Below are 26,172 nucleotides of genomic sequence, written 5' to 3'. Positions count from 1 at the left end.
AGACATGTTAAACAGCCTATGTTATTTAATATTTTGTATCTCCATCCTCTGTCTCCTTGCAGAGTGGTTTTTAATCCTGGATAGGTTGAATACACCAGGGGCAGCTAAAAATCACTGTGTATCTGAATAACAATATGTCTGCTGAACGCGTTAGCTTAATCTGCAGTTAGTCAATAAAATGAACCATTGTAAACTTAGTTCATTCATGATCCCTGATGGCTTACCACTGTTCAAACATAATGAGGACATGTAAAAAGAGTACCAGAAGGAAGAAATGAAGAAGAGAGGGAGGGAAGAAGAGAAAGAGGAGAGAAAAGAAGAAAAGAAAAACAAATAGAAAAGAAGGAAGAGAAGTTTGGAGTAAGTACATGAAAGGGAGCTGTCCTCTATATGGCTGTATTTGTAGGATTCCCCAGCTGTAGGCACTATGGCATGATGGTTAAAGGAATGGTTCAAGAGCCTGAGCTGCCTGAGTTCGAATCCCAGCTTGCCATTCCTCACACACAGGTACCCAAAGGTGAGCTGCCCCCATCTGTCAAGTGGGGAAAATAATATCTATGGGTATGGTTATTGTAACTATTTCAAAAACAGTGTGCACACTTGTAGGTGTGGGCCAGGACTGCTGTCATAATCAGGGCTAAGGGAGAGTCCAAGCTTCCGAAAGCAGGCCATCCCTCAGCGACCCATGCAACCTGGGGCTGAACTTGCTGGCCTAGGCGGTTCCCACGTATGCTCTAGCTCTCAGGTTTGAGAAATGAAAGCCTGCAAAGTACGTCCATCTAACCCCCACCATGCTATGGGAAAGAGATGCATCAGACTGGCCGGGCAGGTCCCTGGGCATGGATGCCCGCAGCCTTTGAAGCCCATAGCTGATGGGGGTTGAAAGCCCTGCTGTCCCACTGGGCCACGGTTCAGCAGAAAGTTCACAGAGCTGCACACTTGAGAACTTCCTGACCAGCTGCCCCAGTGTCAAGGGAAGCTCAACCTCTCCTTGTGGCCAGCCCTGACAGGGAACTGTCAGAAATGCTCGCGCTCACAAGACAGCGCAAGGCATCAATGAGCCGATTATGTCCAGACATCTGAAGACAAAGCAAAATGGAACTTCAAAAGCCTTCGGAGGCCCAGGACCCCCTTTCAGAAGTCAGCAAGTTCATTGTTGATAAAATCCCTGCGTTGGGTTCACATTTTGACTTTGAAATGTCAGCTCAGATGTCAAATAAAATCCTTTAATCTACTTAAACCTTTGGTAAAACTGTTTCACCCTCCAGTGCATACTGAAAAAGTCAACTTTTTCACAGAGAGCGTTTCTTCTTGAATACCACTTCTGCATTTACGTTGACGCATTCACACCCCTTTCACAAATACGTGTAGATGTGAATTTATGCACAGATTTTCCTCTTCTAAAATGGAAAGAAGGGATGGAGGACTGAAAGCCTTAATACATCTTTTTTATTATATAGAGGATGGCATGTTTCTTGGGCTTTGAAAAGGAAATTCTTTCTAGCTATTTAGTTTGGCAAATCTAGAATAAAGGTGCACAAAGTCTTCTGGAAATACTTTTTAAGGAAGGAAAAGATTTTATGAAAACCATTCTCAATATAAGAACTTAGAGAAATATAACTCATTCTAAACTATATTCTTTACATCCTGCCTACTTATTCTTTTATTTAAAAAAAAAACGTACATTCTAGGTGCCAGCCTTGTGGCATGACGTGGCAGGGTAAGCCACTGCCTGTGAAGCCAGCATTCCATATGGGTGCTGATTTGAGTCCCAGCTACTCCAGTTTAAACCCAGCTCCCTGCTAATGGACTTGGGAAAGCTGTGGAAGATGGCCCAGGTGTTTGGGCACCTGCCACCCATGTGAGAGGAAGCTTCTGGCTCCTGGCTTCGGATGGCTGCAGCCATTTGGGGAGTTAAAAATGTATATTCCATTTAATTTTTATATGTAGATATCTGGAATTCTGTTTTGGGGATGGGATTAAGAGGTTGTTCTGAAGTCAATTTAAAAAAAAAAAACTTTTATCATACAATAAAACACATAGAAAGAAAATCATATAAAACAAAGCCATAAAACAGTCAAAGTCAAAATCACATAAAACAAACATAATGAATCACAAAGCTAACACCCGTTCAGCTTGAGTCATAGAAATTTACTGGATATTCCAGCGCATGTGTCTCCTCCTGGTCTCCAAAGGCGACTACTATCCTATTATAGTAATCCTTTTCTTATGTTTCTTATAATGTTGTTACTCAAGTTTACAGCCTTAGTGGTGCATTCCTGTTCGCTTTTAAGAATGTGATGCTTTTATTCTCTTTTAATCTATTGGTTTTCTCTCCTTTCCTTACTCTTACGATCTCTCTATTGTCTGTAGAATTTCCTATCTGGATTTGCTGATTGCACACTCGTAGTTCAGCTCAACTTGTTTTTCTGTCCTCTGTAGTATCTACAAATCAGCAGCTGCATCGTAGAGACCAAGAAAACCTGGAGTCATTCTGGGAAGGCCAAATGAAGTGGCATGCTCTCTCATCACTGCCGCGTGATGTCAGCAGCCTTTGAGGCTTAACGTCTCTACATCCCATCGTGCTTTTTAGCTGGAATAATGTATGAAGAGATGCCTCCTTCATCTCCTTTGGGTTACTGAGTTGCACTGTGCGTGTGTTAAAGTTGAGACAAGTGCTTGATTCCTTCCTTTTATTTACCTGTCTTCTAGACAGTGGACTGTCCCCCTTCACCCTCTAACAGTGATCAACTAGATTTTTAAAAATTTTATATCGCTTGTTATGAGTTTAGGAATTCGACATTCGTAATGAGATTAAATATTTCAAATTTCTCATCCTTGTTGAACTCTAGGTGTCCCATTTTTTGGTTAGTGCCAGCTCTTAAGGTTGGTAACAGGAGCCCCTGTGACACGGCCTTAGTGGTGTTGATGGTCTCCTTTCCACTCAGTAGGTAAGATGCTTGGGTTCCTCCCGCATACTCTAGACCTGGAATCAGCCATTTCTCCAAGAAACATGGCTTCACATAGGAGGAAACGATATTTGGAGATACCAATCTTGTCACTACAGACATTTATTGTGACTAGATTGGTCATTATTTCCATTTTTAGTAAATAGAATTAAAAACATGTATTTTGTAATGTGCACATAGTCTCTGCACAATATGATTTTTTCATGGACATTTTGAAGGCACATGATTTGATTTAGAAAATTTTGCACCAAAATACACTTATTTTTTAACGCAATTTTCCATGAACTTTTTGAAGCACCTTCGTGTGTGTGTTTGTGTTTGCAATGATATTTCCGGTCAAATTCAGAGCAGCAGGATTTTTACTCATCCCTTCCATAACATATACACATTTCCTTTTTCTATTCCAAACACCCTGTCTCAGGACATTATAAGAATTTGAATATTCCATTATTCCTCATTTGATTTATCAAAGCACAATAGTCAGAATAGCAATCCTGATTTTGCCACAAAAATTATGATTACTAAAAATAGTTTTTCAAAAAATTGAAACTTCATTTTCACCTAGTATGCAGAAAAGCCATAAAAGAATCTCATTCCTGTCCTAACAACAGCAGCAGCCGCAACAAAACCAATCTACGACATCACGTTTCTGTTAGTCCATCCAAGCCCTGAGGTCTGAACACAACCAGGTAAACTGAAATCCAGTGACTGAAGAACTCCTCTGAGATGGGACACACCGAATATTCTACCTCCGACAGAATGTGAGAAGGAGGGTGGCAGCCATAAGGTGGCGAGGACAAACCAAACGTTCACAACTTCTTAAAGGGCGGTGTGGGTTGGGGGCCTAGTGTAGAATTGTAGGGAGCCCCAGACACAAGGGAGGACCATGGACTCGATAGCTGTTTTCCACAGGCCTCTGTAGAGTGTGCCCGAGGAAGAACGGGGCGGGGCAGAAGCCTGAGAGCACCCTCCTCCTGGCAAAGAGGAGGAGAACTGGTGGCACCTGCAGAAGGTGCAGGACTCCTCGGGGGCCTCTCCACCCAGGGCACTCTGAGTGCCTGATGTTGATCAGTGACCCATGAGGGACAAGGCAAAAACTCTCTCTTGCCGAGATTTTAATGCTAAGTTGAAACAAAAGCCATTTCTTAGTGGAAGACACTGCTTTACTGCAGTATGTCTCATTTTTGTTGAGTCCATGTTATTATTCTCAGGTACACAATATCTTCTTTCAATATGTCACTGAAGAATATTTAAATTTAGCACAGTTTTTTATTTAATAATTACTTGAGAGGCAGAGAGAGAGGAGGAGGAAAAAGAGTGAGCATGCACTAGCTCCCATCTGCTGGTTCACTCCCCAACTGTCCTGGAAGGTTGAGGCAAGGCCAGGCTTAAGCCAGAGGTGGGAACTCAGTTCAGGTTTCCCAAGGGGAAGGCAAGGACTCAACTACTTAAGCCATCACTTGCTGGCTCTCAGGATCTGGATTAACTGGAAGCTAGAATTGGGAGCAGAGCCGGGACTAGAACCCAGGCACTCCAATACGGGACATGTTTGTTCCTTCTGGCGTCTCTACTGATAGACCAGATGTCTTCCCCTTGACTTACAGTTTTTAGAATTTATTCTGTTCCCTTGTTTTATTTCCTTTTATGAACTCCTCCAGTTCATATCCTGGATCTTCTTCACCCATCTCCATTCCTTATCTTATTCTTGTGTATAGTTTTTAGCTCTCTTTTAATTTATTTTAAAATATTTCTCTTTTTAGCTTCTAAGTCTCTTGAAGCATAATCTGTTATGTTTATTTGATGTGTATTCATTATAGTTTAGTCCTTGTTTTTTAAAAAAGATTTTATTTAATTGAAAAGTAGAGTTACAGACAGAGAGAAGGAGAGACTGGGGCTGGGGGGGGGGGTAGAATCTTCCATATGCTGGTTCACTCCCCAAATGGTCATAATGACTGGAGTTAGGCTGGTCTGAAGCCAGGAGCTTCTTCTGGGTCTCCCACATGGGTTCAGGAGCCCAAGGACTCGGATCATCCTCCACTGCTTTAACAGGTACATTAGCAAGGAGCTGAATTGGAAGTGGAGCAGCTGGAACTTGAACCAGCACCCATATGGGATGCCCGTGCTGCAGGCCATGGCTTAAAGCTACTGCACCACAATGTCAACCCCAGTCCACTTTTGTCAACTATTTTGTTGTGTTATTTTGTATTATATCTTGTATTCCTGAGTTTTCCTAATTCTTCTTTGTTCTTGAATTGCTTGTATCATTTTCTTAGTATCTTTCATTCATTTTGAAGTAAAGGTGGCACTTCTGATCTGTTTCCTGGCATGTGTGTTGACCATGGGTTTATATATATCTTGGTCTCTTTTTTTTTCTTAAAACAACTTTTTGTGGAATTGATCTCTATTGTTTTTGGTTGCTTATTTTTGTGTGAAATTGATTTCTGCTAATTTTTTGTTATTTCTTCAAAGAACATTTCTAACTTCACAGAGCTGCTCACTGCTCTGTAGTTTTTATGTGGTATTGTGAAAACAAACAACAACAAAAAAAAACAACGAAAGTTTAGGGGCAGATATTTGGCTTACTGGTCAAGACATCCATGTCAGCACTGGTTTGTGTCCTGGCTGCTCCACTTCTGATCCAGCTCCATGGGAAAATGGCCTTGGAAAAGCAGCAGAGATGGCCCAAATGTGTGGGCTCCTGCCCCCACGTGGAAGACTCAGACAAAGCTCCTGGATCCTGACTTCAGCCTGGCCCAGCCCTGGCCTTTGCAGTCATCTTGGGAGTGAACCAGTGGATAGAAACCTCCCTGTCTGTCTCTGTCTCTTCCTTTCTCTCTCTCACTCTGTAACTCTTTCAAATAAATAAATAAATCCTAATTAAAAAAAAAAAAAAAAAAAAAAGGAAAGAAAAGTCATCCATGTCCTGGATCGGAATCCCTGGCTTTGACACCTGCCTTCAGTCCCACTTCCAGCTTCACCCTGAATGGCAGCAGGCGATGGTTCAAGGACTTAGGACCCTGCCCCCCAAGTGGAAGGCCAAGATTGAGTTTTCTGGCTCCTGGCTTTGGCCCTGGCCTGGCCAAGGGCCATTGTGAGCAGCTGGGAGCACCTCCCCCCCCCAAATAACTAAATAATTGTAAACAATGGAGCTTTGCTTTGTAAAATTTATTTTTTTCCTCTCTCTACTTTTACATGAAACTTCTCTTTGCTCATCCCCGTTGTCTTTGCTCTGCTATGTTTGATTCAGCCCCAGCAGGTCTTCCTCGGTGTGGGGCTCTCGTCTTACAGGGAGGACTGGCTGTCAGTTCCAACACTTTGCAGGGACTGGATCGTCCCAGGGTCTTCAGTCCCTACTCTTGACCACTGACATGCATCCCCATTCCAATGGGCAAAGTCCATGTCTGTTTCAGTTGCTGGTCTCAGCTGGCCCCTAATGGGCTTCTTGGCAAACACCTGTCGGCTGCCTGGGGCTCTGCTGTTCTAGGTCCTTTAATCATCTCATCTCTTTCCTGCCTCTCCAGCACAGACAATGAGCCAATGCCAGTCTTGTTATTGGCACTTCCTCCCCACCCATTGAGAGGATGTGTTGTTGTCCAATATTTTTTGCAACTATAGCCATGGGTTTAATCTCTGTATCTAGTAGGTTTTTGACCATCTGAGAGACTCTCCAACACTGCTTCCCTTGAAATTCTTCCACGTTTATTCTGAAATAGCTGCTGTATAAGTCCCTGAGAAACTTTGTCTTTATAGAGCACGTTTGGTTGAATTACAACTTCCTTTTTTTCCCAACTAGTCCACCCTTCTAGGGGAATTCATTCATTCCTAACATTCCCTGAGCACCTACCACAGCACTTGACTTATGGGAGATGAAGGAGGAGCAAGACACAGTGAGGCTATGAACTAAGGACAGTGTGAAGGAAGGATCCCAGAAGCCAAGCTTGGCGTGTCATGGCCAGATGCGCCTGGCTTGAGAACTACAGAACTGGCTCTGACATTACTTGGTGGCTCATCGATTTCTTGTAAGTTTCTTGGAACACTGAAAGCCTAGGTGCCTATGACAATGTTGTATTCACCACCACCATCATCTACTCTAATACTGTGCATGGCCAGAGGGTCAGTCCAAGGCAGAAGTGCCTTCCTATTCTTTCACATGATCTACACAATAACCTTGTAAAACGGAGTTGTTGGAGGTGAGGACATTAAAGTTGAACAGGAAGAAAGGGCGTGTCGGGGACCATCCCTCCCAGTAAGCGACGGCCAGGATCTAAACTTTGTGAGCTTGACTGCAAAGTTCTTCATTCTTCCAGAGCCTGCTGCCTTGGTTGGGTTTTTTACTGAGGAGCTTTAGGGAGATTTGCAATGGGCCTAAGCTCAGAAAGGCTTCTCTAAGGTTCATGGTTGCAAACACAAATGGCTGGCTAACCCAACGCCCATGCCCACATCTTTCTTTTGTCTAGTTCTACTACAGAGGCTGAAATAGGTGAAAACTCATTGTCCTAGTTTCCCTTGCAGATACAGATGGCCTCCTGCCACAGGTCTGACATGGGATGGAAGACTGTTCCGGAAATGCTGTGGTTTTTTTTGTTTTTGTTTTTGTTTTTTGTTTGTTTGTTTGTTTTTTGGATAAAAAGGGACGGATGTGGTGCATGGTGAGCTCTGTCTCTTTACTCCCGGCTCTTCCACTAAATGTGGACTTGATGTCTGGAGCTAGGGCAGCCTTCTCCAACAGTTAGGAAAAGACCAAAAGAATTACAGACATGCTAACCTGACCAAGGTTTCTGTTTGAGAAAAGAAGAAAACAACAACCTACTCACTTAATCTACTAAGAATTAAAGGTACCCTTATTAATAACCAGAAGTGTTACTGACTAGTGGTTTCCTGTTTGATAGAAATGAGAATATCACAGATGTTTACAGCTTTCCTTATTCCATGCAGAAGAAAGTGATTTGAAACATTATCTTAATTATAAAAGTGATTCATATCAATTGGGGCTGGAGTTCCACTTTTGATGGACCCACTTTTTCTTTTTAATTGTTTTTCCCACTCCTGCAATGTTGACCTTCCCACTGAGCCTCACTGGGGGCAGGCTGACAGCTACTGTGTGTGAGCAGTCAGCATCCATGCGGTTTCTGTTTACTAAAGCATTAGCAGAAACATACACTGAAATATATACCACCATATAATAGATCCCAGATGTGTCTTCATATTTTTTGAAAAGAAAAAGAAGATATTTGGAAGAAAAGTAACCAAAGAACACTTTCTGTCAATCTGATTGGGCTTGGCGGTAATTCATCAGCGTGAAACAACCCAAACCTGGAGTTAAAATACACTGGGATTAAGATCTGGTTCACTTTGTTTAAATTCAGCAGCTGATCACGGAGGCTTCCCTGCGGCCAGATCACCTGCACTATCTCCTCTCAACAGCTCTGTGCCGTTTTGGTTGTCTTCCCAGTTTTAAGATAATTAAAGGAAGGTTCACAGCCTCCAGAAGCCCCCAGACCACAGAGAATAGAAGCGGAATTCCATCTGGACCCATCTTACTCTAAAGTCGACATGACTGCTGCTTTCAAAGATTCCAAAAGTGGTTATTATGTCTATAAATAGGAGAGCAAAAAGCATTATGTTTAAAAAGTAAAGGCTGTTCTATGTAAGGAAGAAATTTCTATCTGGATGGTTTCAGTAGGTGGGACAATGACATTTGGTGAGTGGACATTCCAGAAGAGAGGTTTTAACTCTATCATCATCCAGAAAAATCTCTATGTCCTGCCAGCTGTGCATTGGGCAACCTGGTAGATGTGTCTCTGGATGAAATAAATAAAACTAAGATTCTTACCTATCCTGAAAAGAACAAACACCACTCTCACTAGGGAAATGGATGACACTCACATAAGTGATCACACACTTATCTCAGTGGTAGTTGCTGGTTGGGGTCATGTTCTGATTGACTGAAGTCTATTTGGATGTCTGTTTCTATATAATTGAGCAGAGAAGCAAGTGTCTAACAAAACTCCCTCACAACAGAGGGTGTGGATTCATGAGACATAAGGACATGACCAGAGTGGCTACCATAAATAGATAACTGCAAGGCCTGATATGGTCTTCCACCCACAGACCGGAAGTAGAAATAGATATCCGTATCCTTTGGACTATTTCCTCTTTGGGGAATTCCTGTAGGACTCTGCATGTGCAGTGTTAGTGTTTCTCTTTGTACAGAGTTCCTTTCTGTGTCCTATGAAAGGATTTCTTGAGGAGTCAGAATAATAAATATTCTAGTATCTCAACATATATTTAAGGCAAGAAAGAATCTGCTGGAGAACTTTGCAGGTGCCAGAGTGTGGATGCGGCTTAAAATGTAATCCAAGTCGATCCCCTCCCCACACTCCACACCTGGGAGCGCTCTAGCCCATGGAGAAGGAACCCAGGCAGCTAGAACACTGCTGATTTTATTCTGTGAAACATTTCAACTATGCCAGAGTTCTCAGGGGGTTCAGAGACTGTATATACAGCAGAAGGAGATGGGAGCTACAAATTGATTTCACCTGGATGGGCCTGGGTCCAAGACATCTGACATTTTCACTAACATGGGGGTAGAGGAGAATGGAGAAAATCCACTCCATAAATCCGGTGTGGAGTGGGGACAGGAAGGGCGATTCAGGCCTTGTAGGTGTCCTGATGGTGATTCCATCCCAATCTGGAGGCCACCACCATGAATGTCGCCCAACAGAAGGGTGAGGAATGGTTGGGGTAAATCCCAGTTCTCTACTCAGAGGTCAGAAAGGTGGGATGCAAGCCTCTCAGCCTAAAATTAGACACTCAGTGGAGGTCAGATCGAAGCAGAATCCAGTGAGCTCTCTCAGAAGAGGAGAGTGAGGCAGCCAAGCAGGACCGGATGGAGGCTGACCCAGGTGTCTGGATGTGAACAGCATGGAAGCCTACAGTTTGAGGTGGGTGTTAAATAGAGGGCAGTCCTATGGCCTGGGCCAACTAGGGGACTGAGAGGGTTAAGGGTTGGTTGCCAGAGCTGTCCCCAAGCAGAAAAGTCTAGGAGAATCAGGGTCTTTGAGGGAGCTGAGCAGTCGTGTTCCTGCCCCAAGTCCTGGGATGGGAACTTGACCCTGTTCCTGGCCCCACAAGATAAAGACGCAGGCTCTTACTAAAGGAATTGGTTTAGCAACTACCTGCTCCCTCCCACCTCCTTGGCAATTCATCCCCATAAGCTGACAGGAGCCCCTGACACCTCCATACATTTTATGGCCTCTGTTCTCATCAACTTCACTCCAGTTACCTTGGGTTCTGCTTCTTTGTTCCCTCACCTGCCTGATCCATCTCCCGGTTGATGCCTCATCTCATCCTGCAAACTCAATGCTCAGTATTTCTCCAGTTTCTGTTTTTCAATACAGTTCATACCTTGCCCGACTGTACTTCTTTCATTTGCTCCGGGCAGGCCTGGTGATCTTATACCTCAGCACAGATCTGCAGAGGCAGTGACCGGGTTAGACGTCCCCAGGCCCCCGTGTAAGACAGGGAATGGGTGGCATGAAGCAGGCATGCAGGCAACATCAATGAATCAGCAGCAGAGAGAGGGTGAAGTAACAAGGAGGGTTCTCCTTGGATCAGAGACTCCATAATGTTGTCCTACAACTCACTGATATTTTACTTTGCAGAAGGTTCCCAGGGCTGGCACCGTGGCTCACTTGGTTAATCCTCCGGCTGCAGCGCCAACATCCCATATGGGCATCAGTTCTAGTCCTGGTTGCTCCTCTTCCAGTCCAGCTCTCTGCTGTGGCCCGGGAGGGCAGTGGAGGATGGCCCAAGTGCGTGAGCCCTGCAAATGCGTGGGAGACCATGAGGAAGCACCTGGCTCCTGGCTTTGGATCAGCACAGCGCCGGCCACAGTAGCCATTTGGGGGAGTGAACCAATGGAAGGAAGACCTTTCTCTCTGTCTCTTTCTCTCACTGTCTATAACTCTACCTGTCAAAAAAAAAAAAAAAAGGTTCCCACTGTTAGGGGACAGCGGTAGAACCAAGAAGGGTAGGATGTGTGGTCATGTTGCCGGCAGGACGCTGATGGCACCACCCTACCTCAGAGGGCAGTCTGAGGGGACTTAAAGGAGTTTTCATAAAGATGTGAGCAGGTAGGGGGAACTGTGAAAGGCAGCAACGTATCCAGAGACCTAGGAACGAGAACTCTGCCACGCTCCCTGGGCAAGCAGAGTAGGAGTCCTTGAATGTGGAAACTGAGAAGGATGGGAGAAAGCAACCTTGAGAAAGATGCAGGCAGCCCAAGAAGACCTGGAGGGGGCGCGCTGGTGGTGGGGGGGGTGCCCCGAGCTCATTCTCCCCTCTCCCGTCTCCTGCAGAACCATAGGAAGCCAAGGGCAAGGAAGCTTGTGGCTGATTGGGTCTGCTAACCGAAGGGGTGGTGAGGCATGGGCTAGGCAGGGGATGGCGCCATCAGCCAGTCTGTTTCCACGGTGTCCTGAATGAGGACTTCTCAATTGTGTCCATGAAGAGGGAAGCCTGATGTTGGAACTTCCCAATTGTGAAAGACGGGTCCAGGAGACTCATTCCTGTTCTCCGAGATGAGCCTCCACCATCAGCATCAGAAACAACCGAATGTATCCCTCCCTAGTTGCCTGAGGGTGCGTCAGACGCTGGACTCATTTCAAGCATCAACTTCGAACCTTACACCATGCCTGGTGGGTGTCCTTGGAGTTACTGCCCTTCTACAGGGGAAATAGAAGGCTTGACTTCTAAAGGGTCAAGACCCACACACTTGAGAAATGATCAGGATGTCTGAGTGCGGGATGAGTGAGGAAGGTGACGATGCTAGCCACTAGCATGTTCAGCCCCTCCCGGGTTCCAAAGCACTGACTCCGTGACTTTCACAGTGCCCTTGGCACTCTATCCAGTCTGCAGACACTCTGCCAAGTCTTTCTGCTGCACTTCTGGGTCGAACGGACCAACCGGTAGACCCTGGCCACCATCAACCACGGCTTAGCCTTCATTCCTCTTTTTTCTGACCCGCTGCTTCATTACTGGGTTCTACCTCTTTTCTGGGGTGGACCTTTTGCTCACACAGGAACCCTGGGCTTGCACCTCTGCTCTCCATTAGCTGTGACCCACTGGGCAATCATACCCAACACTGTAACCCATGCTCCCTTCTAAACCCGAGCCTGGGGCTGGGGCTGAAGTCCTCATGTGATGGAAAGACAGTCCAGTTAATAGCATTGTCCCTACTGGGAGCAATGGCACTTACTGAACCCAAGGCAAAGTGACATATCAACACTATTTCATATTATCCCATGGAACTCCATGACATAAGCAAGAGTCTTTATTATTCTCATTTGCAAATGGGAACAGAGGCTAAAGTAATGTGCCTAAGGCAATGTGGTATCAAATGGAAGATCAAGAATTTAAGCTCATCTTTGTATCAGAAGCACCACACTGTACCACACCAGCCTCCTAACCTGGAAAACTGGCAGCACCCAGACCTAACGGCTCCCCTTAGTCAGGGTTTTCCAGAGAAACAAGACCAAGATGATACATTGGTAGGGTTAGGGTTAGGGTTAGGGTTAGGGTTAGGGTTAGGGTTTGGGTTCAGGTCACACTCACATGATTATGAGGGCTAAGAAGTCCCGAGATCTGCAGTCAGCAAACTCAAGACCTAGGACAGCTGACAGCATGGTTCCTGTCCTGAGAACCGTGACAGCTGATGCGGCCAGTCCAGATCTGAGTCTAAGACTAGGGCAGGAGGGCACAGACAGCCCGACTGGAAGACAGGCAGGCAGAGAAAGGAGGGTTCTCCCGCAGTCAGCTTTTTCATTCAGTGAATTGGATGGAGTGCACTGATATTACCGAAGACCCCGGCTCCACTCAGCCTACCCATCCACCTGCTTGTCTAACCCAGAAACAGCCAGAATCGTGATCACCCACATATCCGAGCACCCCATGGCCCTTTCATGCAGACAGTTAAAATGAACCATGGCATCCCTCCCAATGTAGAAAACCCTCCCTCATCATCAACGTGAATTCTCACTCTGCGACCTCTCCTTCTTCATTGGAAAGTTTGCAACAGATCTGGGGCAACTGCTCACCAGTCTGTGCTTCCTAGAGCAAAGGAAATGAGGGGATCTCCACCAGATGGTGTTTTAGGGTCCTACAGAAACCATTTTGGAACATGAAGAAAGGCCCAAGTTGGAACAAAACGTTCTTAGATGAAATGAGCTCTCTCTCCCATCTCCCTCCCTCCCTCCCTCCCTCATTCCTCCCTTTGTCTCTCTCTCTCTCTCTCTCTCACACACACACACACACACACACACACACCCTTGCCATACTTTCCAACTACACATAGGACATGAAAACTTGTCACTCCGAAGAACATGGGAATACCCACTGGACTTCCTTCCTAAACCTCACATGTGTACACCTGCAAGCAGGCTGTGGCAGAGGGACCAGGAACATTTCCCAGCCCATCTGTCCACTCAGCCCCCACCCCATCCACACAGAGGGCAGCCAAGGAGTATCCTCACAACAGATGGTACTGACCTAGGAGTTGGCTTCCTGTTCCCCGGCGATGGTGGCAACCGTCCCACAAACCCTTCCCATGACCCACCAAGATGCATCCCATAAGACACTTCTGGGACATAAAATGAACCACTCCTGATCCCTCTCTGCAGCGCCTCCAAACCTCCCCAGTCATCCCTGGCAATTCTGAGGCAGCCCCAAGACACAGGCAGCTCGAACTGTGAAAATCACTTAGGCCTGCAGCGCCTGCCTTCCCGCCTGGGAGTTGTACCAGGGACTTATTTTTATAGCCTTTGCCTCTGCCTCAGGGACCTCGGCTTGAGACCAGCTTAAGGATTTAGAAGAAACAAATTTGCAATTCGCAGCTGAAATCTTGGAGCAGGTGATCTAACATCCGGAGTTCTGAACCACTCTGGCGAAGAAGTGCTTTCCCGTGCTTTTTAAAACCATGCTGTCAGTGGGAAAGAGGAAGAGGAAACTGACAGAGTGTTGATGCAGCTTACAGGTCCATTTCCTGGCTTCATTCTCAAACAGTTCCGATGGACTCTGAGGCTGCAGGATTTAGAAACTACACGATAAACACAAACAGTAATAATGACGCAGCATGGGGTTTACCTCCAAGCTCCTCCTTGCTCTCCAAATTGCCTGATCTGTCTGATCTGTGCTTGGGTCAGCCCAGATGGCCAAGTTTCTCTCCCGGTGGCCGGATCCCCACATCTGAAAGAGAACAAGTTCTCTGCACCATTGCTTTCAGCTTCTCCCTTCTCCATGGTTTTCTGAATTGCTCTGCACCTCCTCACCCCGCTTCTGTCTCCACTCGGTCAAACCCCAAGCAAGCAGTGGACAAGAGGGTGCAGTACAGGAGTCGTGGGAGGGAGGAAGCAATGGGCTGGATGCTTATGCTGGGCCTAAATTCATATACTGAAACCTTAACCTCTGACATGGTGGTGCTAGGGGAGGGTCTTTGGGGGGTGATGATTAGGATTTGTACCTTTGTCAGAGACCCCAAAGAGCTCTTGGGCCCTCTATTTGCTGTGTGAGGATGCAGCAGAAGTCGTCCGTCTGTATCCCAGACAAGGGTCTTCACGTGAACCTGACCGTGCTGGCACCCTGGTCTCAGACTTGCAGCCTCTGTAACAGCAAGAAATACATTTCTGTTGTCCATAAGCCACCACTCAGCCTATGGTATTTTGTGTCAGCAGCCTGAGCTAAGACAGAGGATGACATGATTAGGGTGAAGTCTTGATAAAAAAAAAAAAAAAAAAAAAAAAAAAACAGTCCTTGCATGCATCAAAGCCCCACTGTTTGCCTGAAAAATAAGAGAGCTGGACATGAGGTTCTCCGAGGGTCCAGCCAGCCTCGATGTCTGGCACCCTGCATGCAGCCTGCAACCTGTTGCCTTTCCTCTGCCTCCAAATGCCCCCACCACCCCCCCACCCCGCCCCGCAAACCTGCTGTAAAGCGAACGCTTCCCCCCAAATAGCATGGTTGTTCTGTTTTTGTGGGTTTTTTGGTATCATGAAAGCTCACAGAGAATCATAATTCTAGCCTGCTTTGGGCTGCCAATCTGTGTAGCTGCTTCGGTTGACACAATGGTTGGGGACTCCTGGCATCTGGGTGGGAGGAGGCCAAGAAGGCTGCAAGGTTCAAGGCCATGCCTGTCCCTGGCATATTCAGAGGTACAGAGCAAGTGTTTGCTTGTTGAACGAGCAGAACAGGGCCATGGCTTCCCTAAGACCTCACTTGTTAGAGGAGTAACTTGCTCCTCTGAACCCCTTCCTGTGACTCTTGTACATTCTCTCTCTCTCTCTCTCACACACACACACACACACACACGTAGGCAATTTCCGCACATAGGAATGACAAGCTGGGAGCACTCATTCTTCTGTTCTATATGATAACCCGCAGAGGCAAGGGATGATGGTCCCCTAAAGAGGGCATGAGGGCCATTTCTAAATCTCCTCCTTCCCAACACCAGACGGGGCTCAGTGTACTGTTCCACTCCCTTTGATGTTAGCCACGACCCAGTGACTTGCTTGGCCAGTGAAATATGAGTGGATGTGATGTGTGCCATTCATGGGGGGCAGGCTGAAGAGCTAGTGGGTAAAAGGCACCATGTATCTTTCCTGTCTCTGTGGTGATGGTGGGGCCTCATGGCCTGGGGCCTGCGTGATATCTCTGCTGAGAAGGGTTGGGTCTGTAGACTCCAAGTCCTGCCCTAGTAGACTGATAACAGAATGCAAGGAGGCACCATCTGTTTTCCTAGGCCAGTGAGATTGGAGGTTCCTTGCTGCCACTCTACCACCTTGCTTACCCTGTCTGCTAGAGTCCAATCTGGAGTTTACAAGGGAAAACAAATAAAAAGCATGCCGATTTCTTTACTCAACAACTGAGTAACAAGGGGAGTGGAGACCAAGACAGCAAGAAGCAGTGCACTTAGCTCACTGTTTGTTTAGTCCAGGCGACACTGGAGTGGAGCCATCTTCCCCGTGAAGAGTGAAGGGGATGGGATGTGCAGGTTCCCTGGCCCGCCCAAGTCTTACAGTGTTATCTGGGCATGGGCTATCGGCCAGTTAGAGTGGGGATGTGAGTAATTCGCTGAGTTTCTGTAACAAATATCATGGACAGTGTGGTTCAGTTCCAAGACTAAGGTGTCAGCAGGGCTGATTTCTTCCTTAGCTTTTCTTCTTGCCTTACAGGAAACCGTCTTCTCCCTATGCCATCACATGGTCTCCCCTCTGTACGTGTCCGTGCCTGGATCTACACTTCTTATAAGGACACCAGCCATATGGGACTTGGGTTCACTCCAATGACCTCATTTTACCTTAATGAGTTCTTCATTGACCCTGTCTTTAGACAGTCTCATGCTAACGCACTGGGGTTAGTACTACGGTGTTAGACCCTCGGAGTGAGGATGCTAACACGTCTCGAGAGGCACACCCCAAAGACACAGAGTCCAGACCAGCTGATGCAAAAGCAAGAGGATTTATTCGGCGTCTGCGCAGACGGGCTTCTTGAACTCGGGAGTCCAGAGAGCGCCCCCAGCACAGAGCCACACGGTTTATATACCTGCAGTGACCAATCAAAAGCACTATAGTGTCCGTGCACACAGCAGTCCAATCCGTGAGCTGATCATGTGAAGGGCATGCGTCTTCTATCCAATCAGCTATGGGATCACACGGGAGGCCATGCACCTCGTCGCCATTTTGTTGTTTACTTCTTTAGTAGTTCCTTTCCCTGCCAGCGCCATCTTGTTCACTCTGAGGGGGACGACGTCTCGCTCCCTTTGTTCCCCTGGAGGGAGAGCAGTTTCCCGCTTCCCACACCGTTATTTGAGTATTAGGAGGCATACAAACTGGGTTAGGTCTTAGCACAGCCAGGCACAAGTGTCGCAGCTAGCTAAGCATAGGGTCCCTTATTTTTATAGCTGCACCTAATTTTAGCTTTGGGGGAAAGAGTTTAGGGCTATCATTTTTAAACTTTAATTTTATTTGGGCAAAGGTGACTTCTTGTTTTTAATAGTGTTAGCTTAAGTCACTCCACCTTGGTTTGATTTTTTTTTTTTTTTTTTGACAGGCAGAGTGGACAGTGAGAGAGAGAGACAGAGAGAAAGGTCTTCCTTTGCCGTTGGTTCAACCTCCAATGGCCGCCGCGGCCGGCGCGCTGCGGCCGGCGCACCGCGCTGATCCGATGGCAGGAGCCAGGAGCCAGGTGTTTTTCCTGGTCTCCCATGGGGTGCAGGGCCCAAGCACCTGGGCCATCCTCCACTGCACTCCCTGGCCACAGCAGAGGGCTGGCCTGGAAGAGGGGCAACCGGGACAGAATCCGGCGCCCCGACCGGGACTAGAACCCGGTGTGCCGGCGCCGCTAGGCGGAGGATTAGCCTAGTGAGCCGCGGCGCCGGCCACCTTGGTTTGATTTTTAAGGTTCTTCAACGGCACAGGCATTTGGGCAAAAGGAACACAATTCATCCCACAACAGCAGGCCTCTCAGTGGGCAACACAGCTCCAAAGTGGAGCAGAAACAAGCCTCCTCCTGGTCTCCATGAGGCTACTCTTCACACTCCAGTCTTTTTTAAATTCACAAAACCTCAATCACTCAACTTCTCGGAGACTCGAGTGACTACTTCCGACACGCAGGAACTAGGCAGGAAAATTAGGCAGGAACAGTTGAGCTGGAATAGTTTCTCAAAATCTCTGCATATCCCTGCATTGCCACCCTCCCACCCCCTGACATCCAATTGCCCATGATTCACCTGTGTCTCATCCAGGGCCAAGGAGGAGGAGACACCATGACGGCCACGTGGAAGTTAAGATCCACATAGAGATGCCACAGAATTCCCAAAAAGCCTCTCACACACCAAACTCCACCCCTTTTGAATCTTCAATTAGGGCACCACCCCCTGCCTCAATCAAAGGAAAACTGACAAATATGAAAATACCCTTTAGGCAACTCTCTGGCCCACACATGACATCTCCACATGGGGATGGCCCACACTCACACATGAACGTAGATTCACTCTTAAAACCTGCTCTCACCTGTGCACTCTTTATTCCTCTGCTTTGAATTCTTACCTCTATTTGGGCAAGAACTTGAAATAAAAATTAAGATACTTATGCCCTTAATAGTTCCTCAGGGAGAGACATTGGAGTGGGGAAGACGTATGTTTCTGCCCACAGTCCACACCTGAGTTGCACCTGTGCCCTTAGTACCTACTGTAGGACTTGGCTCATGGAAGATGCTCAATAAGACAGCATCTTACTGACGTGAGATGTTGCTTACAGGCTTGGCTACACCACTGCTGTGCCACATCACTCTGCAGTGCAACTGTCTTCTGTCCATTGCAATCCAGCTGTCATCCCTGCAGGCAGAAAGGACTTCTTTGTGCCCCAACTTCACTCTGCCTTGTACTAGGTAAACCATGACTGCCCGAAGGGCTAGTGGCAAATAGAACTCTGGGTTTACTTGCTGGCTACTGAGTTTCTCACACTGCAAACAGGCTGGAGGAGAAAGGAATGTAGGAGGGCAGGGCCTGGCTCAGCACAAGGTAGGTGAACCCTATAGAGACAGGGCTGTCACCTAGCTCCCAGGTAAAACTGAGTCACCGTGGTGACAGCCATGGGTCCCCATAGTCCTAATGGGGTGGTGTGCCAAGTCCCACTGCCTTTAGGAAGGAAAATGGATGTGAGGGAGCCAAGGCAAGCATGCACAACTCTGCCCCTAGAAGCCAAAGTGGGCTTTTGAAAGATTAATGGGGCACTCAGCTCTGAACTTCTTAACAAGGGAGAGGGGGGAAAGCTTTCTGGAAAAACACCAGAAGCTTCCGGAAGGGAGAAGCGATTGAGGCTGAGGTGGGGCCCCTTCACGCTTTTCCCAATCATCGCTCTATGTTTTTCCCACGGTCTCCCACCCTCTTGCTCCTCCTGCTTCCTCTTCCCAATTCTTCTTTGAGATTTTGGCCTCCCAGAAATGATTTCCGTCTTCCTGCCCCAACTTCCAGTGCACCATCACGCAATCATCTTCACATTCATCAGGGTGTGTGGGAGGGGCATTGTGCATGGTAGAAAGACAGAGAGTGGAATACAGCCTGGACTGGCAACTGCACTTCGTGAATGTCTAACGTGCATGTAGAGACATGGATGGTATTCATCCCCATGGTGGGGCTAAGGGGAAAATCCCTCCCTACTAAAGGTGACGCTAATGGAGATGTCAGTCCTGCAGGGTGGGGCGTGAGGGTAGGTGTGCCAGCTCCATTGCAGCACCTGGTCAGAACTAGTGGTTCTGCTTGATGCAGTGATTGGTCTACCAAGCAAGGCCAATCAGAATCCTGAGGATCATTATGGGCTATGAGCTAGAAGGACCAGGACAACCCAAGGCTTCTGGGAACATCTTTTGTCTCTATGGAGAGTCTTCCAGAACAAAGCATGGTCCATGACAGGGCACAGATGGGGGCACCTGAATCTAGGAAAAGCAGCCTCATCAACTGCCACACCCATGGTTTCCCATCACATGAGCCGCTGTGGGGTTTTATGTTTCATTTTTGAGTTTTTGGAGTGCTTATCGATAAATTATAGTTTCATATACTTATGGGGTACATGGTCATCATTTTGTATTACAATGTAAAAGATTCAGTCAAGCTAATTAACATGTGTTGACTCAAATATATAACATTGTCTGTGGTTAGAATGCATGAAATTTACTTAGTGAGGGACAAATGCACAGTACTCAGTTTTCCCCCATATTCACTGTGCCATGGAATAGATCTTGAGAAAAGAAAGAAAGATCAAACTTATTCCTCCTGCCTGAGGCTTTGTACCCCTGACTACCATAATCCCATTCCCTCCATCTAGTAACTATGTTTCTACTCCCTTCTCCTATGAGTTCAGTTGCCTTAGAATCCACCTATAAGTGAGAATATGCAGTATTGTTTTGTGATTTTTTTTAGAACTAGCTTGAACTTGGTTTCTGCTAGTGTAATCAACAGAGCCTTAATAAATGTGTGCTATGACTTTAGGCAACTCAATGAAGCCTAAGTTTTCTCACCTAAAAATGGACTCCTGACCCTCATGCTTGTCTGAGTGGGGAGCTCCCCTCTCGTAAAGATGAAGACACCTCCGTGCACGCTTCCATACATAGTAGACGTGTCTCCCATTTGGCAGTGAGCTGAGAGCTTATGTCCCCTTCATTGTAGCACTCTAAGAGTTTCCCCTCAGGCTCTCTCATAGGCAAGTTCTCGTCTGGATACTCAGTACACATGCAAAAATTACACTCGCTAGTACTTGTGTGTCCAAGTGGTGTTGTCAAGAACTTGCATTCCAGTCATCCTTGCCAGGGAAGGGGCAACCAGCCAACTGTGTCCACAAGTGGCTAGGTGCTACAAGGACTGCACAGCTTTAATCCAGAAATACAGGCTGGGCGGAGAACTGCATCCAACCGAAGGCTCCTTTCGCTTGGTGTTAAAGTGGATACTCATGAGTCACACATGGGCTGTATTTTTCTGCCTTTCCCCGAGTCTGGGTGACGCTGTCTTCTATACGATGGACGTTTTTGATACGGCACCAACTCTGGAGCATTCCTCACAAACTCATGGTGATGCCAAGGCGAGTGTGTTGCCAAGCCAGCGCCTTCTCCTTGTGTCCCAGCACAGCACCTGCATTCTCCCAAGCTCCAGGCCCCCTGGCATGGTCGTGCTGTACGTCTTCCACTTCATTCCCAAGTCCTGAATATTCTCTCTTTCACTACCGTCTCCAAATTCCAGACTACTCACTTGCCACATGGATTGTTTCAGGAACCTTCTATCTGCTTGCAAATGTCAGCCACCTTCTCTTAGTAAAGTCGCTAGCAATAAGTAGTTCTGCTTGTAAAGTCTGTACTTCCCACCTGCTATGGGACTGAATTGCATCCCTCCCCACCGAACTCACGAACCATGTGTTGAAGCCCTACCCCCTACTGAAAGGGTCTTTGGAGAGGTGATTCGGTTTAGAGGAGGTCAGCAGGGATCGGTGCTCTTATTGCGGGACACCAGAGAAACAGAACTGCTGTCTCTCTCCACGCATGCACAGAGAAGCAGCTGTGTGAGCACACAGCATGACAGCAGCCAGCTACCAAGCAAGAGGAGGGCCCTCACTGGAAGCTGACCATGCTGCTGACACAATCACGGATTTCCATCCTCCAGAACTGGGAACCAAAGGCACTGCTGTTGCACAAGGCATCTCAGTTATGGTCTTTTTTTTTTTTTTTTTTTAAACAGCCAACAGCCCGTGGTAACTAAGACATCATGCAAAATGTTCCACATTAGTGCCTAGGTAAGAGGTGAGAGCTGCTCTCTTAGATGTAAATGTTTCGAGGGACATCTGGCCACAGCTCAGCCTCTGCGGAGGACCTCTCACCTGACGATAACCCACACCCCCTGGATGTCTCTGGTACAAGTCAGTGTCACTCCCACGTGATGATCACACCTCATGCTATCTTGTTTTCCAAAACTGCTCTATATTGCTATGTAAAAGTGAGATTTATGGTCATGCCTAGGAATTCTTAGTTTTTCCTGTACTATCCCTGACTAAAGCAAACAAGTAACTAAAATATTTTCCCTGTTAAAATCTCCCTATAAACAAGTACCTGGAATAGCAGATAGATAAACATCTGCCTCTGGTTTCAGTGCTTAATCACATTTCTCCTGCATGCACTTTGTACTAGAAAGGCTGCGCAGCTGTCCAAGACAGACCCTGGGTGTTCCTAGGACCCTCTGGGTCACGCCATGCCTTTAGAGTAAAATCAAATGGCTTGAGGCCTCAGCTTCTGAAAATAGCATAACCTGGACAGCTCTTAGCAGCTTTCAGGAGAAACCAAAAGCAGCATAAAGAATTGTGAAAGCCTTTATAAATGTTAATTATAGTCAGGGAGTCAAAAAAAAAAAAAAAAAAAAAAACCAACAAGGAACAGGAAACACAACAGGATTCAGGGGCTCCCCTAGGTAGAAGTGTATTAGCCAGCATGAGGTGGCAGTCGCCCACGTCTCAGGGACTTTCACATGAACATCTGTTTCGCCCACCGAAAGCCATGACAGATCCCATGACTCTGCAGGGAAACTCCCATCCAAGTGGTAACTCAGGAGCCCACTGTGTCCCCATCTGTGATTCAGTTATCTCCACACATGGCTTCTGGAGTCACTGAGCTCAGGAGAAAGAGAGCCAACGTGTTAGAAAGAAGCTTCTCGGGGCCAGCGCCATGGCTCACTTGGCTAATCCTCCACCCATGACGCCGGCATCCCATATGGGCACTGGATTCTGTCCCGGTTGCTCCTCTTCCAGTCCAGCTCTCTGCTGTGGCCCGGGAAGGCAGTGGAGGATGGCTCAAGTGCTTGGGCCCTGCACCCGCATGGGAGACCAGGAGAAGCATCTGGCTCCTGGCTTCGGATCTGCCGGCTGTAGCGGCCATTTGGGGAGGTGAACCAACGGAAAAGGAAGACCTTTCTCTCTCTCTCTCTCTCTAACTCTGCCTGTGAAAGAAAGAAAGAGAGCGAGAGAGAGAAAGAGAGAAAAAGAGAGAGAAAGAGAGAGAGAGAGAAAGGAAGGAAGGAAGGAAGGAAGGAAGGAAGGAAGGAAGGAAGGAAGGAGGAAGCTTCTCGCTACCTCCACCTGGGGATGATGCCCGTTTGTTTGTGGCCCGTTGGCCAGAAATAGTCACATGACTTTTCTCAACTTGCTAGGAAGTGGGGAGAGCTCATGCCTGTGTAGTGAGCAGTCAGCGTCTCTGCCATTGGGGCGGATCTCAGATCCACTCACTGACTTTAATTCAGTTATTAAGGCAATCCTCGAAAATGTACAGAATGTTCCTATTTATTCTCCTATTCTCTCTAGAGACTGTAGCAGAAAGAGAGCGAAAAGAGAGGTAGAAAAGGGAGAATAATGATTTGTTCATTGATTTGACCTTAATTTTCTTGGAAGACAATTTAATATTTATATTTGTATCTTATTTTAGAGAACAATGCTTAAAAAGTTATACTACCTTGAAATGTTTTATTTATAATTTATTTGAAAGGCAGAGAGAGAGACAGACAGGAATTTCCCATCTTCTGGTTCACTCCCAAATGTCTGCAGTAACCAAAGCTAGGAGCCCAGAACTCAGCCTGGGTCTCCCATGTTGGTGGCAGGGACCAAAGTTCTTGGACCACCACCTGCTGCCTCCCAGGGTGCACATGAGCAGGACCTGAAATTGGGAGCAGAACCAGGACTCAACACTCAAGCGCTCAATATGGAATTCAAGCATCTCAAGCAGTATCTTGACTGTTATGCCAAATTTCTACCCCCTCAAAACTTTTTCAAAAGGCATCATGGACTAATGGTCTAGCAATCTGTGTACTAATCCCAATTATTTCATTAGTCAATCTGTGACCTAATGTCTAATGTCTAACTTCACTTCTCTGATTTCCATTGTTCTCATTGGTACGTTGGGAATGGGGGGTAACTCATGTTCTTCACTGAGTTATGGTGATGTCTGAAATATTTCCCAGAGTTCTCTGCTCATAATAGGTGCTAAAGAATGAAAATCCACGAGTAAATTAACTGCTCCCTATTTAATCTATCAGCAGCTACTAACACCATGATATTTAACAAAAATGGTGCAAAGAACATAGTGTCATTTTGGTCAACGAGAATGTCATGGTTGATAAATTCACTCCTGCATGCAAATGTTTTTAAAAGAAAACAATGCTCATTCTACTCCACTGAGCTCTTATGAAACTTAAATTAGATGAGCTATGAAGAGGCTGTAGAAAGCACCATATAAATGGAAGGTGTTGATAATTTCATGACCAGGGCTGGCTTCCTAGGTACGTGACCTGCACAGTCAGCTGAGGCCCTGAACTTCAAAGGGTATCACGTCTTGCTTAGCATCTGCTGTCGCCATCTTGACATTGATCATTTCCGAACTAGGAGCTCCAAGCTCGTGTTTTTCACTGGACCCCACAAATGATATAGCTAGTTCTGGTGGTGACTCAAAATTTTGTTCTTTTTATAAAAGAAGGGGAGTTTGGAATGCTTTCTCTGGTCCCTTTCAGTCCTAAAATTATATGATTCTTAAAAAATATTCCAAATGTTGTGCCATTTTTATTTATTCATTTTTGTAAAAACCCTTTACTTCTGCTATTCTCCTCTTCCTATTCAGATATTTCTTAAAGTATCTGTTATTTCTCACAAGCTCTCAGCCTTTCAGCCTCCACTCCCGTGAAACTCTGGGAAAAGATTTTATTTTCCCCACTAGATTCGGTCTACTTAGCTAAAATCCTTAGAGACAATTTCAACCTTGTGTTTTTATGAGGCCTCTTTCAAAGCCGGCCCTGCTGCATACTTAATGGTCTGGATTCTAGACTGAAGACGTGGATTGGTATTGAGTCATGTGCTTTATGTTTTTGCAGAAGAACATATTTTTTGAACAGCTACACTGAAGAGAGAACTTTGGAGGTACAGTGCTCTGCTTCCAAACCAGAGAAGACATAGAATAGTTAGTATTAGTAGACTCAGGTTCAAGGTCTTGCTTAACAAAGTTGCTGAGATCTCTGTGGGCCTTCAGGGCTAAGTACTATCTAGTTCATGGGGTTTTCAGGGGAGAAAATTAAAATAATGGCCTGGAAATTCCTTTTAAGGTGTGATGAGTCTATAAGAGGGATCCATATGCCTCACAGGTTTCTTCATTTTAAATAAATGCACTCCAAGAGTAAATTATTCAATCGTGCTAACCTGAAGAACTCAAATTATCCTGTACTCCTGTGTGATTTCCCATAAAGGTTAATTAACTCTGCAGATTCTACTAGATTAGGTAAACAACAGGTTAAGCTGATGGGTATTCTGTAACACCTGTGAGTCTCACAGTAAGCCGGGATCACACCAAGAACTTTGATAATGAGTCACAGACGATCCCCGAACGCCCCCACTTCAGAGAGGTGGACTCAACACACTTTTGACTTCACAATGGTGCAAAACTGATAGGCAGAACATGTACATCAGCTCTGACGCTGGGTCTTTTCCTGGACTGCGGATTTGTGGTGGGATGCCACCTCTGACACCGGGAGGCGGCAGTGGGCACGGTCCCAGCCAGCACTCTGCAGTGGGCTGTGTGGCTGAGCTGTGATGTTCCATAGGTTAGAGAGACTCAATGCATTTTTCCACCTGGGATGTTTTCAACTCATGATGGGTTTATCAGAACGTAATCTCCAAAAGCGGGGCTATTGGTTCTTTAAATTTGCTTTGAATTTGAGAAGCAGGAAGACAGAGAGAGAGAGAGAGAGAGTTCCCCTTTACTGGCTCACCATTAAGATCTGGGACTGAGCCAGGGCTGAACCCATGAACAAGGAACTCAATCCAGGTCTCCCTTGTGGGTGGCAGGATTCGAATTAATAGCGCCATCACTGCTACCTCTCAGAGTCAGCACTGACAGGGAAGTGGAGTCAGGAGCCAGAGTCGGGACTCAAACCCATGCGTTCTGATGTGGGATGCAGTTGTCTTGAAAGGCAGAGTTACAGAGAGGCGGGGGGGGGGGGGGGTGGTGTCTTTCACCTGCCAGTTCACTCCCCAAATGGTCACAACGGCCGGAGCTGGGCCAATCCAAAGCCAGGAGCCAGGAGCTTCCTCTGGGTCCCCTAGGCCGGTGCAGGGGCCCTAGGACCTGGGCCATCTTCCACTGCTTTCCCAGGCCGTGGCAGAGAGCTGGATCAGAAGTGGAGCAGCTGGGACTTGAGCTGGTACCCATATGGGATGCTGGCACTGCAGGCGGCAGTTTTATCCGCTACGCCACAGTGCAGGCCGGTGTTCCAGAGCTTTTGATTCTTAACCTCTGTCCCCTAGGTATAGTCTGATGGTTAAATTTCCAGACAATTTTGCCAGGAAACTTGGAAACACCTTCCTCCCACCCAAACTCATCTGACTGTAGGCAAACCCCATGACCTCCATAGACCAGGTAAGAGCACCTGTCTTGCTCTTCCAATAAGAAGAATTTCCCTGGGTGCAAACATCCGGGGAAAATGTAGAAGCGCTGTGGAAGTGGAGGAAGTCTTGGATGCAAAGGTACATTCTGCTGTCCCTGGATTGCACGAGGGCCACATTCACTGCCGAGGGAGCCTGGGCCAGTCCTCCTCTGCCGGCCACACTGAGTCGTTGCAGCCGCTTACTTAGAAGCAGAG

At 46.7% G+C, this 26,172-nt stretch overlaps 1 long non-coding RNA gene across 2 annotated transcripts in view; it reads right to left on the bottom strand.

Annotated features, from left to right (window-relative positions):
* Positions 1–26,172, bottom strand: part of LOC127491089 (uncharacterized) — a 145,375-nt gene that overhangs the window by 72,117 nt on the left and 47,086 nt on the right. For both annotated transcript variants that reach the window (XR_016217011.1, XR_016217012.1), the window contains exons 4-5: positions 14,488–14,627; positions 14,112–14,213 (exon numbers count right to left, since the gene is read on the bottom strand). This is a non-coding gene — a long non-coding RNA (uncharacterized LOC127491089). The remainder of the gene's footprint in view (positions 1–14,111; positions 14,214–14,487; positions 14,628–26,172) is intronic.

Source organism: Oryctolagus cuniculus, chromosome 11, assembly GCF_051225735.1.
Source record: "Oryctolagus cuniculus isolate XC-2025 breed Fujian yellow rabbit chromosome 11, ASM5122573v1, whole genome shotgun sequence".
NCBI lineage: Eukaryota > Metazoa > Chordata > Mammalia > Lagomorpha > Leporidae > Oryctolagus > Oryctolagus cuniculus.
Note: the sequence above shows the minus strand (reverse complement) of the source record. Positions and strands in the feature narration are given on the sequence as shown.